The following is a 16802-nucleotide window of genomic DNA, read 5'->3' as shown; positions in this document are numbered from 1 at the left end:
TGTTTTGTATAAAGTATTCAAAGGTAAGATATTTTCATTTTCTTTGTTAAGAACTTTGTAAACTGAATGGAATTTGCTAAATTTTGTTTGTAGTGCTTTCCAAATATTCAGAAATATGAGTAAAGTTTAGTTTGTATTTGCATAAATTTGAGGCTGTTGCCAGTGATAGCAGTGTTTGGTATTTTCATGCTGACCTGCTGAGGCATAGTGGATAGAATATGACCTCCTAGGGTAAGAAATCCAGTGAGGATGAGGTGTGTGTGTGTGTGTGTGTGTGTGTGTATTCCAGTTTCAAAGTAAACACTATGAGAAATTTAAACAGGTTGCTGTGAAGAAAGAGTAATTATAGGTAGGTAGAATGCTACCTTTAAAAGAAAGAAATGAAAAGGTCTCTTTGAGATTATAACATTTGAGCTGAGTCCAAAATATGAAAAAATTAGTGACAAGCAGAGAACAAATCATGATGTGCCTTGTAGTCTAGGGTAATGAGTTTGGATGTTATTATAGGCATAATGAAAGGCTGCTGTAAATTTTTGAGCATTTGAGTGACATGTTCAAATTAACATTTAAAATATTTCACACTTGCAACTGGATAAGGAATAGACTGTAAAAGGAGGCTATTGCAGATGAGAGATGAAGGTGCCTCTGGATGACAAAGGTGATCCAGAGGAGGTAGAAAAAAGTGCATAATCTCATAATGTAATATATTCAACAAAATAATAACAGAAAAGTCCCCAAATCTAGAGAAAGCTATGGCTATTCAGGTGCAGGAAGCCTATAGGACACCAAACAGACTTGACCAAAGTAGAACTATCCCATGACATATTATTAAAGCAACAAGCACAGAGAATAGAGAATGAATATTGAAGGCTGTGAGAGAGAAAAAACAAATAACATACAAAGGTAAACCTATCGAAATCACAGCAGATTTCTCAACGGAATCCTTAAAAGCAAGAAGAGCATAGAGTGAGGTATTCCGAGCACTAAATGAAAATAACTTCAACCCTTGGATACTCTACCCAGCAAAACTATCATTCAAAATAGATGGAGCAATAAAAGTCTTCCTTGATAAGCAGAAACTAAAACAACATATGAGCACCAAGCCACCATTACAAAAGATTCTTCAAGGAATTCTGAACACAGAAAATGAAAGCAAACAAACCACAAAAGGACAGGGAGAACCAAACCACAGGAGAGGAAAAGACAAGGAAGTAGAGAGTAACATTGTTTCAGCTGCACACAATCAAACCCTTAAACAAAACAACAACTAAATGACAGGAATCACCACATACATATCAATACTAACACTGAATGTGAATGGACTTAACTCCCCCATCAAAAGACACCATTTGGCAAACTGGATTAAAAAGGAAGATCCAACAATCTGTTATTTACAGGAGACCCACCTCATTGACAGAAACAAGCATTGGCTTAGGGTGAAAGGCTAGAAGATTTACTGAGCCAATGGCCTCTGAAAACAGGCAGGAGTAGCAATATTTCTCTCAAACAAAGTAGACTTCAAACTTACATTGACCAAACGAGATAAAGAAGGACATTCCATACTAATAAAAGGGGAAATACACCAAAAGGAAATAACAATTATCAACCTACATGCACCCAATGTCAATGCACCCAATTTCATCAAACATACTCTGAAGGACCTAAAAGCATACATAGACTCCAACACAGTGGTAGTGGGAGACTTTAATACCCCCTATCACAAATAGATAGGTCATCCAAACAAAAAAATCAATAAAGAAATTCTAGAAGTAAATCACACCATAGATCAAATGGACCTAGCTGATGTCTACAGAATATTTCATCCAACTTCTGCACAAGGTACATTCTTCTCAGCAGCCCATGGAACCGTCTCCAAAATTGATCATATCTTAGGGCACAAAGCAAGCCTCAGCAAATATAAGAAAATAGAAATAACCCCATGCATTCTATCTGATCACAATGCATTAAAACTAGAACTCAACAACAAAAACAACAGTAGAAAACATGCAAACAGTTGGAAGCTGAACAACACATTGCTCAATGATCAATGGGTCATTGATGAAATAAAGGAGGAAATTGAAAGGTTCCTGGAAGTTAATGACAATGAAAACACAACCTATCAGAACCTATGGTACACAGAAAAGGCGGTCCTAAGAGGAAAGTTTATAGCCATGAGTGCATATATTAAAAGGTCAGAAAGATATCAACTCAATGATCTAATGCTACAGCTCAAACTCCTAGAAAAAACAAGAACAAGCAAATCCCAAAAAAGCAGAAGGAAAGAAATAATAAAAATAAGGGCCGAAATTAATGAAATAGAAACAAAAGTAAAACCATACAAAGAATCAATGAAACAAAAAGCTGGTTCTTTGAAAAAAATAAGTAAGATTGACAGACCCCTGGCAAACCTAGCTGAAATGAGGAGAGAAAAGACCCTAATCAGTAAAATCAGAAATGCAGAAGGGGAGATAACAACAAATGCCATGGAAATCCAGGAAATCATCAGAGACTACTTTGAGAACCTATATTCCAATAAATTTGAAAATCTTGAAGAAATGGACAGATTTCTAGATACTTATGGCCATCCAAAATTGAAGCAAGAGGATATTAATCACCTGAATAGATCTATAACACAAAATGAATTTGAAGCAGCAAGAAAGAGTCTCCCAAAAAAGAAAAGTCCAGGACCTGATGGATTCTCAGCTGAATTTTATCAGACCTTTAAAGAAGAACTAATACCAACCCTCCTTAAACTGGTCCATGAAATAGAAAGGGAAGGAACACTGCCTAACTTATTTTTTGAAGCCAGTATTACACTCATCCCCAAACCAGACAAAGACACCTCTAAAAAGGAGAACTATAGGCCAATCTCATTAATGAATATCAATGCAAAAATCCTCAATAAAATAATGGCAAACTGCATCCAACAATACATCAGAAAGATCATTCACCATGACCAAGTTGGCTTCATCCTAGGGATGCAGGGGTGGTTCAACATATGCAAATCTATAAATGTAATACAGCACATCAATTAAAGCAAAGACAAAAACCACTTGATCATCTCAGTAGATGCAGAAAAATTTTTGATAAGATTCAACACGACTTCATGATAAAAGCTCTAAGAAAACTAGGAATAGAAGAAATGCACCTCAACGTTGTAAAGGCTATATATGACAAACATACAGCCAATATCATGCTTAATGGAGAAAAACTGAAACCATTTCCCCTAAAATCAGGAGTGAGGCAAGGGTGCCCACTATCCCCACTCTTATTCAACATAGTACTGGAATTCCTAGACAGAGCAATTAGGCAAGAAGAAGAAATAAAATGAATACAAATAAGTAAAGAAATGTTCAAAATATCCATATTAGCAGATGAAATGATCCTATATCTTAAAGACCCAAAAAACTCTACCCCAAAACTCCTAAACACCATAAACAGTACAGCAAGGTGGCATGATACAAACCAACTTACAAAAATCATTAGCTTTCCTATACACCAACAACAAACAAATTGAGAAAGAATATATGGAAACAATTCCATTTACAATAGCCTCAAAAAAAAATCAAATACCTAGGAATAAACTTAACCAAGGATGTGAAAGATCTCTATAAGGAGAGCTACAAACACCTGAAGAAAGAAACTGAGGAAGACTACAGAAGATGGAAAGTTCTCCTGTGCTCGTGGATTGGTAGAATCAACATAGTAAAAATGGTTATACTACCAAAAGCAATCTACATGTTTAATGCAATTCTCATCAAAATCCCAATGACATTCATCACAGAGATTGAAAAATCTAACCTAAAGTTCATTTGGAAACACAAGAGACTGCTAATAGCCAAGGCAATACTCAGCAAAAAGAGCAATGCTGGAGGTATCACAATACTCGACTTCAAACTATATTACAGAGCCATAGCAATAAAAACAGCATGGTACCAGCACAAAAACAGATAAGAAGACCAGTGGAACAAAAGACCCGGATATGAATCCACACAGCTATGCCCACCTTATTTTTGACAAAGTCACCAAAGACATATGATAGAGAAAAGACAGCCTCTTCAACAAATGTCGCTGGGAAAAGTGGTTATCTGCCTGCAAAAAACTGAAACTGGATTCATGTTTATCACCCTGTACTAGTATCAACTCAAAATGGATCAAGGACATTAATATCAGACCCCAAACTCTGAAGTTAGTACAGGAAAGAGCAGGGAATACTCTAGAAGTAGCAGGTATAGGCAAGGACCTCCTCAATAGAACCCCAGCAGCTCAGAAACTAAGAGAAAAGGTGGACAAATGGGATTACATAAAATTTAAAAGCCTCTGCACAACAAAAGAAATGGTCTCTAAACTGAAGAGACCACCCACAGAGTGGGAGAAAACATTTGCCAGCTATACATCAGACAAAGGACTGATAACCAGAATATACAGGGAGCTCAAAAAACTAAGCTCTCCCAAAATCAACAATCCAATAAAGAAATAGACAACTGACCTAAACAGAACTTTTTCAAAAGAACGAATTCAAATGGCCAAAAAACACATGAAAAAATGCTCACCCTCTCTGACCATAAAGGAAATGCAAATCAAAACCACACTAAGATTCCACCTCATCCCTGTTTGAATAGCTATCATCAAAAACACCATCAACAACAAATGTTGGTGAGGAAGATGTGGGGAAAAAGAAACCCTCATACACTGCTAGTGCAACCACTCTGGAAAACAATATGGAGGCTTCTAAAAAAACTAAATACAGATCTGCCATATTCCAGCAATACCACTCCTAGGGTATACCCAAAGCAGTGCGACTCACATTACTCCAGAGGAATCTTCACACCCATGTTTATTGCAGCACTGTTTACAATAGCCAAGTTATGGAAATAGCCAAGATGCCCCACTACTGACGAATGGATTAAAAAAATGTTGTATTTATATGCAATGGAATTTTACTCAGCAATGAAGAAGAATGACATCTTATCATTCAGAAGTAAATGGATGGAGCTGGAGAACATCATCCTGAGTGAGGTTAGCCAGGCTCTGAAAACCAAAAATCATGTGTTCTCTCTCATATTCGGACTTTAGATCTAGGGCCAAGGCAGTAATGTTGTTGGACTTTGGTCACACGCTAAGGGGCAAGCACATATAAGAGGAATGGGGATATGTAGGAAGCCCAAAACTTGAAAGTGTCTGATGTCCCCACTGCAGAGGAGCTAACGTTAAAGTGACAGAGGTCAATATGGGAAGGTTACCAGGAAGTAGTGAAGAGGTCAGGTAGAGATGAATCAATTTGGGTTGTAATACACATGTGCATGGAAGTAATGTTAGGAATCTCTCTGTATAGCTATCCTTATCTCTACTAGCAAAAACGCTTTGTCTTTCTTATTATTGCTTATGTCTTCTCTTCAACAAAATTGGAGAAAATGGCAGAACATGTTCTGCCAGGAAGTAAGGGGGTGGGGGTAAGAGGGATGGGACTAGGGGCAGGGGGGATAAATGACCCAAACAATGTACACACATATTAATATAAGAATAAAGAAAAAACAACATCATGCTGGAAATTCTAGCCAGAGAAATCAGAAAAGAAAGAAAAGCCATCCAAATTGTAAAAGAAGTCAAGTTGTCTGTATGTGCAGATGACACAATTTTACATAGGAAAGAACTCAAAGCTCTAACAAAAACTATTAGAACTAACCAATGTATTCAACAAACTTGCAGGATGAATAATCAGCATAGAAAAAAACTGTAGCACTGTTGTGCATCAATAGTGAGACATTTGAAAAAGAAATCAAGAAAGCAACCCCATTTATAACAGCTACAAAATAATAATATCTAGGAATTAAATTTAACCAAAACTGAAAGATCTCTACAATTAAGATTATAATGCATTAATGAAAGAAATTGAAGAGGACACAGAAAATGTAGAAAGATATCATATATTTGCGAGCTAGAAGAATCAACATGTTTAAACTGCCTGTATTATACAAAGTGATCTACAATTTCAATGCAATCCATTGCATTCTTTACAAAACTAGAAAAATTTCAAGTTCGTATGGAACCAAAAAAATACTCAAATGGCCAAAAGAACAAAACAGGGGATATTATACTAATTGACTTCAAAGCATAATATACAAATGTAGTAATCAAAACAGCATGGTTATGGGATAAATACAGACATATAGACACTGGAACAGACTAGAAAGTATAGAAGTAAACCCACAAAACTACATTCAAATTATTTTCCACAAAGATATTAAAAACATGCTTTGGAAAAGAGACTTTTTAATAAATAGTGTTGGGAAAATTGCATTTATTCATGTGGAAGAATGAACCTAGATATATATCCCTCATTAGTTACAATACCCAAGTCAAAATGAATTAAATAACTAAATGCAAGACCTGAAACTATGAAACATAGGGGAAGTACTTCATGATATTGGAATGGGCAGGCATTTTTTTTAGAAAATGATCCCAAAGCACAGGAATCAAGAGCAAATTATTCACAAATGGCATTACATCAAACTAAAAAGTTTCTGTTCATCAAAGGAAAAAACTGAATTGAGAGCAGGCAATCTTCAGAATGGAAGAAAATATTTACAATGTATAAATCAGATAAGGGGTTGATATGCTGAATATATAAGGAAGTACATAACCCAATAATCAAAAATCAAATAATCCAATTAATAAGTAAATTTAAAATAGAATTAAATAGATATTGTTAAAGGAAGACATGGACAAGAAATACATGAAAAATTCTCCACATCAATACTTATCAGTTAAATGCAAATCAAATCCACAGTGAGATATCACCTCATCCAAATAAAACTAGTTAATATCAGAAAAACTAAAGATAACAAATTCTAGTAAGGATGTGTATAACAGGAAACACTTGCCCAATGTAGGAGGGAATGTAAATTAGCAGACCCATTATGGAAAACAGTATGGAGGCCTCACGAAAATTAAATATAGAGCTCTTATATGATTCAGTAATTATACTGCTGGGCATATATCCAAAGAAAATGAAATCAGAATGTCAAAGACATTTTTGTATTCCCATGCTCATTACAGCACCATTAACAATAGTTAAGAAATGGAAACAATCTAAGTGCACATCACCTGATGAATGGATAAAGAAAACATGGTACATATACACAATGGAATATTATTCAGCCATAAAACAGAATAAAAACCTTTCATGTGTAACAACAGATGGAACTGGAGATCATCATGTTAAGTAAAATAAGTCAAGCACAGAAATAAAAGTACCAAATAATCTCACTCGTATGTTGAATATGAAAAGATTGATCTCATGGAAGTTCTACCTTTTTCAAACAATAGTTGGTAGATTTCATTATGATTTCTTGATACACATACACAATATAGTATTCAGTCTCCATGTGTTTGAATATTTTCTGTCCTTTTTATGTTCTTGAGTTGTAGTTTTATTCCATTATATTCTGATAGGATATGGTGGTTATTTCAATTTTCTTATATTTTTATATGATTTGTTAACTTTTCATAGAAGTTAAGAGCAGACTGTTGGTTACTAGAGGCTGGAAACAATGATGAGGAAGAATTAAGGGAAGATTTGACCAATTGGGGTACTAAATTATAGTTAGAGAGGAGCAGACTATCTGAGGCATAGTATGTGTCTATAGAAAACAATCATTTACTATCATTTCAAATGCATAGATAAAAGAGATTTTGAAAGTTTTGAAGTGTCAATCCACATCTTTCACTCTGCACAAATATCAATTCAAAGTGGATCAAAGATCTTAATAAAAGACTTGAAACTTTGAAACTAGTGCAGAAAAGAGTAGGGAATACACTAAAACATCTAAGTAGAGACAATAACTTCCTAAATAGAACTCCAATGGTTCACCAGCTAAGAAAAAGGATTGACAAATGGAACTACCTGAAACTGAAAAGCTTCTGCACAGCAAAGGAAATGGCCACCAAATTGAAGAGGCTTCCTACAGAATGGGAGAAAAAAATTGCCAACTATACATCTCACAAGGGATTAATAACCCTTGTGAGAGCTCAAAAAATTAAATTTCCCCACAAAATCAATGACTCAATGAAGAAATGGGCACATGAACTGAACAGAAATTTTTCAAAGGAAGAAGTACAAATGGCCCAAAGAAAATGAAGAAATGCTCAATATCCCTGCCATAAAAGAAATGAAAATCAAAATCATTTTAAGAGTCTACCACAGTTCTGTTAAAATGACTATCATCAAGAACACATGCTGTGGAGAGCAGATTATGAGAGGCCTATGAGAACTGTACATAAGCAAGGCAAGATGCAACTCAACTGCTTATCCTAGGATGTTTATCTGTAGGCTGAGATTGGCACAGCCCCTGGCCACAGAAGAGGAAGATGCAAAACAGCTGCTTCTCCTAAGTTGTTTACCTTCAGAGAAGAAGGAACACAGGTTTCTCCTGTTACAATATCACACCCCTCCCCAAGAAATGTTGCTTCACCTCCTTATTTACCACTGGGTATAAAAGACTCCCTGAAGGAGGACACTAGGCTTTTGCTTTTTGCTTTGGGGCTTTTGCTTTGGGGGCTTTTGCCTTTGCTTTGAGGATTTTTGCTTTTGGCTTTCTGATGGAGAAGGCTTTTTGGATGTGGGAAACTTTTTGAAGGGAAGATTGCTGGAAGGAGATTGCTGAAGGGGGAAAATGAATTGAAGGGAGGATTGCTGAAGGGAAAAGAATTGATGAAGGAGAATTGCTAAAAGGGAGTTGCTAGCAAGCCTGAGGGCCAACTTTAAGAAAGCTAAAGAGAGAACATGGGACAGTGCAAGTCTGCTCTGAGAACTTTATACATAGGCTTTAGAAAAGCTAAGCTAAAGAGAATATGGGACAGTGCAAATCTAATGACCAAGACTAAGAGTTATGCAAATATAGTTTTTAGGCACAGCTGTTGTTTGCAAGTATGAGCACCGAGGCTTTAAGAAAGTTAAAGAGAGAACATGGGGCAGTGCAAGTCTGGGGACATTAAGAGAAAATATGCTAAAGAACAGCTAAGAGGAAACATGGGACAGAGTGAGTCTGAGGAAAGATTTTAAGCAAGGTTTTAAAGAAGACTTTAGAAGCAAGGTTTTAAAGAATTGTAAAGGAGTAAGGCCTTAAAGAATAAAGATAGAGAAAGAAGCAGAGTAAAAGAAGAGAATAATAGAGAAAAGAAGCAATGAGGGTTGTTTGTTTCCACCTGAGCACCCAACACACCTGATCCCACTTTCTGTCTGTCTGTTTATCCTTTGTCTTTTCTGAATCTCCAGTCTCCCCCAGTTAGTCCTAGTTAGGTTCAGTTATAACAGCGAAAGAAAGCTTGCTCCAACAAGGGAAAGAGAAAAAGCTTGCTCCAACAAGCAACAACAAATGCTAGTGAGACTGCAGGAAAAGGAACCCTCATACACTGTTGGTGGGAATGTAAATTAGTAAAACCACTATGGAAAACAGTATGGAAGCTCCTCACAAAATGAAATATAGAACTACCATATGATCCAGCAATACCATTCCTAGGCATATGTAAGTCAGGACACAATAAAGCACTTGCACACCCATGTTTATTGTAGCATTATTCACAATAGCCAAGCTATGAAAATAGCTCAGATGCTCTACAACTGATGAATGGATTAAGAAAATGTGCTATTTATAAACAATGGAATTTTATTCAGTCATAAAGAAGAATGAAATTTTGTCATTTGCAGGTAAGTGGATGGGACTGGAGAACATCATCTTAAGTGAAGTCATCCTGGTTTAGAAAGACAAAGGTGACATGTTTTCACTCATACATGGAAGATAAATCCAATACAAATGCAAGCATTATCATGTATACATATAAATATATATAGAACATGTTTGCAAAAGTGGGACTGCTAGAGGAGACTAAGGGAGGATGAAAAGAAAAGAATGATAGAGAGTGAATAATAATGAAATACATCACATCTGTGTAGGAACAAAACACAAAAAAAACACTGAAAACTGTTGAACAATACATGGTAGTGGGAAAAGAGAAAGGAAGAGCAGTGGAGGGAGTTAAAACCGTTTTAAGCACAATGTCTTTACAAGTAAAATATCAAGGCAGAATCCTCAGTAAACAATGAACAGACACTTAAACAATGAAGGACAGAGATGTAAAACAGGTCATGTTAAAGGGAGGGTACTAGTGGGAGGGGGAGGGTAAATGAAGAGGGTAAAGGAGGGTGAATATGGTTGATGTACTTTCTACACATGTATGAATATGGAACACTGAAACCTGTTGAAGTTATTTTAAGAAGGGGAAGAAGGTAGGGAGAGAATAATATAAGGGATGAACCAAACCAGGTATAATATAGGTATATATGGAAATGTCACAACAAAACCCCCTGTGTATCTGTCATATAGCAATAAAATGTTAAAAATAGAAAATGTGAAATGTGGAAAGAAGAAAAAATTGTTTTGTGACTTAAAATAGTTACTATTTTGGGGAAAGTTCTGTGGGCTGCTGAGTGGAATGTGTACAGTGTACCTACCAGATGAAATATTCTGTAGATGTGTCCATTTGGTGTATAGTGTTATTTTATTCAGAAGTTTCTTTTATTCTAGATGATCTAGTTATTGGTGTGAGTGGGATATTAAACTCTACCACTATCTTTGTTTTGGAGTCCATCTGTGTTTTAAGTTCATTTGTAGTTTTTTAATGAAATTGGATGCATCAATGTTTGGTTCATTGGTGCACTTATGTTAATAATTCTTATTTCTTCATAATGGATTATTTTCTTTAGTAATGTGAGGTGACCTTCTTTATCTCTTCTGACTAAGTTTGGTTTGAAGTCTTTTGTCAGATATGATTATAGGTATCACTACCTGTTTTGAGGTCCATTTACTTGGAAAAATCATTTTCCATCCTTTTACCTCTTTGTCAGTGAGAGGCATGTCTTATAGGCAACAGATAATTAGTGTTGCTTTTTAATGTAACTAATCATTCTATTTCTTTTGACTAGAGAATTGAAACAATTATTTAATGTTAATATTAAAAGATATGTTATATTTTCTGCCATTTTGTTGTTTTGTGATGCTGGCTGCTTCACTGTTACTCATTTGCTAATCTACTCATTTAGTGGGATGTTTTTCTTTCCTGCATTTTCCTGGTTGTTTCTCTTCTTCTTCCTGGTCAAGGATTCCTTTAAATATCTCCTTCACTACTAGGTTAGTGATCATGAATTCCTTTATTTTTTCTTTATCATGGAAGTTTTATCTCCTTCAATTACAAAGGATAACTTTGCTGGATACATTTATCTAGATTGACTGTTGTTTTCTTTGAGGGCTTGGATTATGTCATTCAATGCCCTCCTTGCTTTTAGAGTTTCTATTGAAAAATCTTTTATTTTTCTGATGAGTGCCTTTTCATGTGACTTGTCACCTTTCTTTTGCAGTTTTAAATATTCTTTCTTTGTTTTATATATTTAATGTTTTTAAGTATAATATGTGTAGGGGGTGATACTTTTCTGATCTTGCCTGTTTGGTTTTCTGAAAGCCTCCTGGATCTGGATGACCCTCTTTCTCAAGATAGGGCATGTGTTTTATTGCATGTGTTATCTCTGTCTTCAGCTTGTCTTCTTTTTCTATACCTATTATACATAGGTTTGGTCTTTTGATGGTGTCCCAGATGACTTGCATATTCTGCTCATATTTTCTTAGTATTTTTTCTTTGTATGGTTTGTTTAAATCTTCTATTTTTCTTCAATTCCTAATACTCTGTTTTCAGTTTGTGCTATTATATTATCAAATCATTCAGTTGACTTTCTACCTGGGTTATTGAGCGTTGCATTTTCAGGATTTCAATTTATTTTTATTGAATTTCCCTTTTGTATCCTGCATTGTCTTTCTTATTTCATCCAGCTGTTTATTTGAATTCTGTTTGAGTTCATTCACATGTTTATTTGTATCCTCTATGAATGCATTCATCTGCATATACATTTCCTCTTTAATTTTGTTGATCATTCTTACCGTTATTCTTTTGAGTTCCTTGTTGGAAATATTATCTGTTTCACTATTCTTCAAGTCCTTTATTGTTGCATTGTTAATTTTTGGAAGACAGATGTTGCTTGTTTTTCATATTCCTTTTGTTTATACATTGGAATTTACACGTGAGGCCAATTTTTTGTTTGGGGGTTTTAATCTCCTGTGTTCTCTCTGTTGGAGGTTTCACAATATTTATGTAATACTGGGTTGAGGCTGGGTTGTTGTGTACTTTCTCATCAGTAGACTGTACAGGTATTTCTCAGTATTCAAATACCTGATCACAGTGCTCAAGTCCAGGGAGTGGACTTGGAGATCTGAGTATAATCCTCAGTGATGGCTTCTGGAATCTGGGCTCCCAACCTCACAGTCCACACTCATTTCCCACTTAGCATATGGCTTCCACCTTCTCATAGGCCCCTGGCAACTCACAGTCTATTGTTCCCTATGCTTGTTGCTGTTCGTTTCCCAGGTCTGATACTGCTGTACTCTGTATTTACTAGCAGATTCCCCAGTCAGGCTACTTTGGTTCATGTCACCAAGATTTCCTAGACAGAGCTGTAATTAGTAGCAGGGATAACCAAGCCCTCTGAATTCTATGTTTAGTCTAGCACGATTTTCTGTTATACATGAGACTGACTGGGTGTACCAGAGATCTTCACTGCCTGCAGTTGCTCTCACTAACTCTTTCCCTACCACATTAAAACGTGTGTATGGGAGTGTGGCATGTTGTCCCTGGATCTGTACACACCCATGGCTACCAGTATTAGTTGTGCCAGTGTTAGCTCGTGGGTTGTTGATGGAATCATATCTACTGTGCCACCAGTACTTAGTTTCTTAGCAGTTCTGCAAGGAGTTTGGTATGAGAATAGCTGTTCATTAAGGTGTATTCATGAGTAAAGATGCCACGGTGATGTCACTTAGCCACCATCTTGCTCCAAGCTCCCTCTACTATCTTAATAAAATTATAAGTGTACATTACAATATTGTTAACAACAAAGACAACATTTTAGAGCAAATCTCTGTCACATTTTTACATTGACTAATGCATTTTGTAGTAACCCCTGTCAGTAACTCTTCCAGCACCTTGCAACTACCATCCTACTTTTTTCTGTGATGAGTTTGACTACTTTCAATACCTTACAAAATTCAGCCATCTGTCCTTCTGTGAATGACTTATTTCACTTAGCATAATGACCTCTAGGATTTAGTGTTTTCAAATATTACAGGATGTCCTTATGTTTTGGGTGAATAATATTCCTTTGTCTACATATACAAATGTTCTTTATCCATTTATTCATTCATTGATAGACATTCAGTTTATTTCCTGCTTTTGACTACTTTGTATAATACTTCAATAAAGATAGATGTGAAACATTTCTTCAAGACCCTGATTTCAATTAATTTGAAAAACAGTCTAAAGTGTAATAACTGGATCATATAGTAATTCTATTTTTAATTTTCTGATGAACTTCCATAGTGTTCTCCACAGAACAACACTGTTTTATAGTCTCATAAATGGTACATATGGCTCCAATTTCTCCATAGTCTCACAAATACCTTGTATTTTCTGGTTTTTAAATGAAGGCCATTCTAGCAGGTTTGATGTCTAATTATGGTTCTGATTTACATTTCCCTGGTGATTAGTAATACTGAACATGTTTTCACACATCTCATAACCTTTTATATTCTTTGAAGAAATATCTCTTCATTTCTTTTGCTAATTTTTATAGTGCAGGGATCAAACACAGGGCCTTGCTCATACTAGGCAAATACTTTGTCACTGAGCTACACCCTTAGCCCTCTTTTGCCAATTCTTAAATTGGATTATTTGGTTTTTATTCTGTTGATTTTCAGTTCTTATATATTTTAGATAGTAATATTTTATCAGGTTTATGTTTTGCAAATATTTTCTCCCATTCCATTCCATACTTTGCTTTTTAATTCTTATTGCTGTCTTTGCTACAGAGGAGCTTTTTGAATTTGTATAGTACCACTTATATATTTTTGGTCTTGTTGCCTGTGATTTTTTTTGTGTGTCATAGCCAAGAAATCATTGCTCAAACCAAGCTGGAGTATAACTAGTCCTTACAACTCTTAGCCAGAGTAACCATTTTCAGTTGTTCTATGTGCCAGAATGCAGTACAAGTCCTATTGCTCACATTCAGATAGTGTCTGCTGAGGTCAGTAAGACCTCTGATAAAAGCAAGCATAGAGTGTGCATGAATATATAATTTTCCTAGGATCCATGTCTTATATTTGAGCCTGTGGCTTCTTATGCTGCTTTAACTAATATTAGGTGGCACCTATGGTCAGATTTCTGATATTGATATTCAGCCATGTAAATTAGGAGATTGGTAGGCAGGGGTTGGCAGTTTGAGGGTTCAGGTGAGTCTGGGTGATAGCCCTTTCTGGATATAGGACAGGTCAGGAAAAAGCCCTCCATTGTTGCCACTGCTCTGTAAGTAATCCATACTAAACTCATTTTTACTTACATATGTGGATTTTTTAAGTCATTCTTTGGGCTGTGATCATCATCAACATACAAACTAAGCCTCCCAAGGAGTTTAATGCAACACAAGCTCATAGAACTTCCCTGTTTAGTTCTAGAAGTTTTACAGTTATGTTTAAATCCTTATTTTGAGCAATATTTGCATCGTAAGGATAAATCCTACTTGCTCATAGTGTTGCTTAATTTAGTTAACTAGAGTTGAGGACCTTTCATGAGTTGCTTTTTCAGCAAGATGTAAGATAATGGTCCACTTTCATTTATTTACATGTGAATATCCATGTTTCCCAACACTGACTTTTAAGCAGCTAGTTCCCCCTTTTGCATTTTTGGCCGTCTTCAATGATCAATTGACTTTATATTTGTATTCATTTCTGGGCTGCCATTCTATTACATTGGCATGTGATTCTGTTTCAATTACTGTAGCTTTGTAATATTGGAAGTACAAGGCCTTTACCTTTTTTCTTCTTTCTTAAGATTATTTTTGGATATTTGTGGTCCTTTTTAGTTTCATACAAAGTTTAGAATTTTTTCCTATTTCTATAAAAAAATGCATTGGGATTTAACTGGGGATTACATTGTATCTATATATAATTTTGGATAGAGTGAACACTTTGACAATATTACATCTTAAGATCTATAAACCCTACATATATTTATATTTATTGGCTTCATCTTTTTTTTTTCAGCAATGTCTTGTAGTTTTCAGTGTATAAGTCTTTAGCCTCTTTGTTTCAGTTTATTCCTAGGTGCAGGTATTATATTATTTTTGTGCTGTTAGAGATGGAATGGTTTTCCAGATTCATTTTTCAGATTGATTAATGTTACTATACAGAAACACAGCTGATTTTTCAGATTTTGTTTTTGTATCCTGCAACTTGGCTGAATCATCTTTTTTTAGTTAAAAAATTTGTTTTCTAGACTGTTTTGGATTTTCTACATATAACATTGTATCTTGTCTAAAAAGAGAGATAATTTCACTTTTTACTTTCCTATTTTGATAGCTTTTGTTTCTTTTTCCTATTTAATTGCTTAATTGTAATTACAATTGTTTAATTGGTGTGACAAGGTCTCACTTCAGTGTTGAATAGAAATAGCAAATGTGGACATCCTTACCTTGCTCCTAAGATCGAAAGCTTTCAGTTTTTCACTTTTGAATATGTTACCTGAGAGCCTCATATATGGCCTTTATTATTAAGGCAATTTCCTTATATTTCTAGTTTATTGAGAATTATTATAATGAAAATATATTAAAATACATCAAGTTATTTCCCTGCATCTATTTAGATGATTACAAAGATTTTTATTTGTTTTGTAAATGTGATGCATTATATTAGTTAATTTTTGTATATTGAATAATATTTGCATTGTCAGGATAGATCCTACTTGCTCATAATGGATGATCCTTAATATGTTGTTGACTTTAGTTAGCTAGTGTTTCCTTCAGAACTTTTCATGAATGATCATTACTAATATTAGCCTGTAGTTTTCTGTAATAACTTTTCTATCACATTTCATATTCATAGGTGTTTATTCTTTGGTCTTTTAAATGCCAGAATTAAAATGATGCATGAACTACCTGGACAGAATTCAATGATCCATAATTGCATATATTTATGGTTACTAACTTGTTTTATACTTTCTTATGCTTTTTGTTTTGTTCTTTATGGTCTTTTATCTTTACTTTAAAGCATTTCTTGAAAATATTTCTAGTGGTGAGGAATTCCCTGAGATTTTGTTTCTCCAAGGTCATTATGTGCCCTTTATTTTTTAAGGAAAACTTTGCCACATGTATTATTACTGGATAGTAGAAAAACTCCTTTTTTTCAGCATCTGGAATATATCATTCCACTTCCTTCTGTTTTATAAGTTGTCTGCCTAGAAATACATTAGTCTAATGGAATTTTCTTTGTATATCATGAGTTTCTTCTCTGTTGCTGTCTTCAAACTTGCTCTTCTTTGCATTTGCAGAATTGGACTATACTATGATTTATTTCGGTATTCTTTGAGTTCTCCTATTTGACTCTATTAGACTTCTTAAATATAGATGTCTGTATTTTTCAGCCATAATTTCTTTAGATAAACTTTATGCCACTTTCCTCTCTTTGCTCCTTATGAATTTCCATAATGTACATGTTAATTTGTCTGATGATATTCCATAAAGCTCTTAGATTTCTCCATTATTTTTCATTTCTTTTCTCTTTTGGCCTCAAAAAACTAGAGTATGTCATATCCCATGATGATCTGAGGTGTTAAGAAAGAAGTTAGTCCATTGGTCAGCCCTCCCATTG

The sequence above is a fragment of the Castor canadensis genome, chromosome X (genome assembly GCF_047511655.1).
Source record: "Castor canadensis chromosome X, mCasCan1.hap1v2, whole genome shotgun sequence".
NCBI classification, from domain to species: Eukaryota; Metazoa; Chordata; class Mammalia; order Rodentia; family Castoridae; genus Castor; species Castor canadensis.
The sequence above is the reverse complement of the archived record's forward strand: the minus strand, read 5'-3'. Positions refer to the sequence as shown.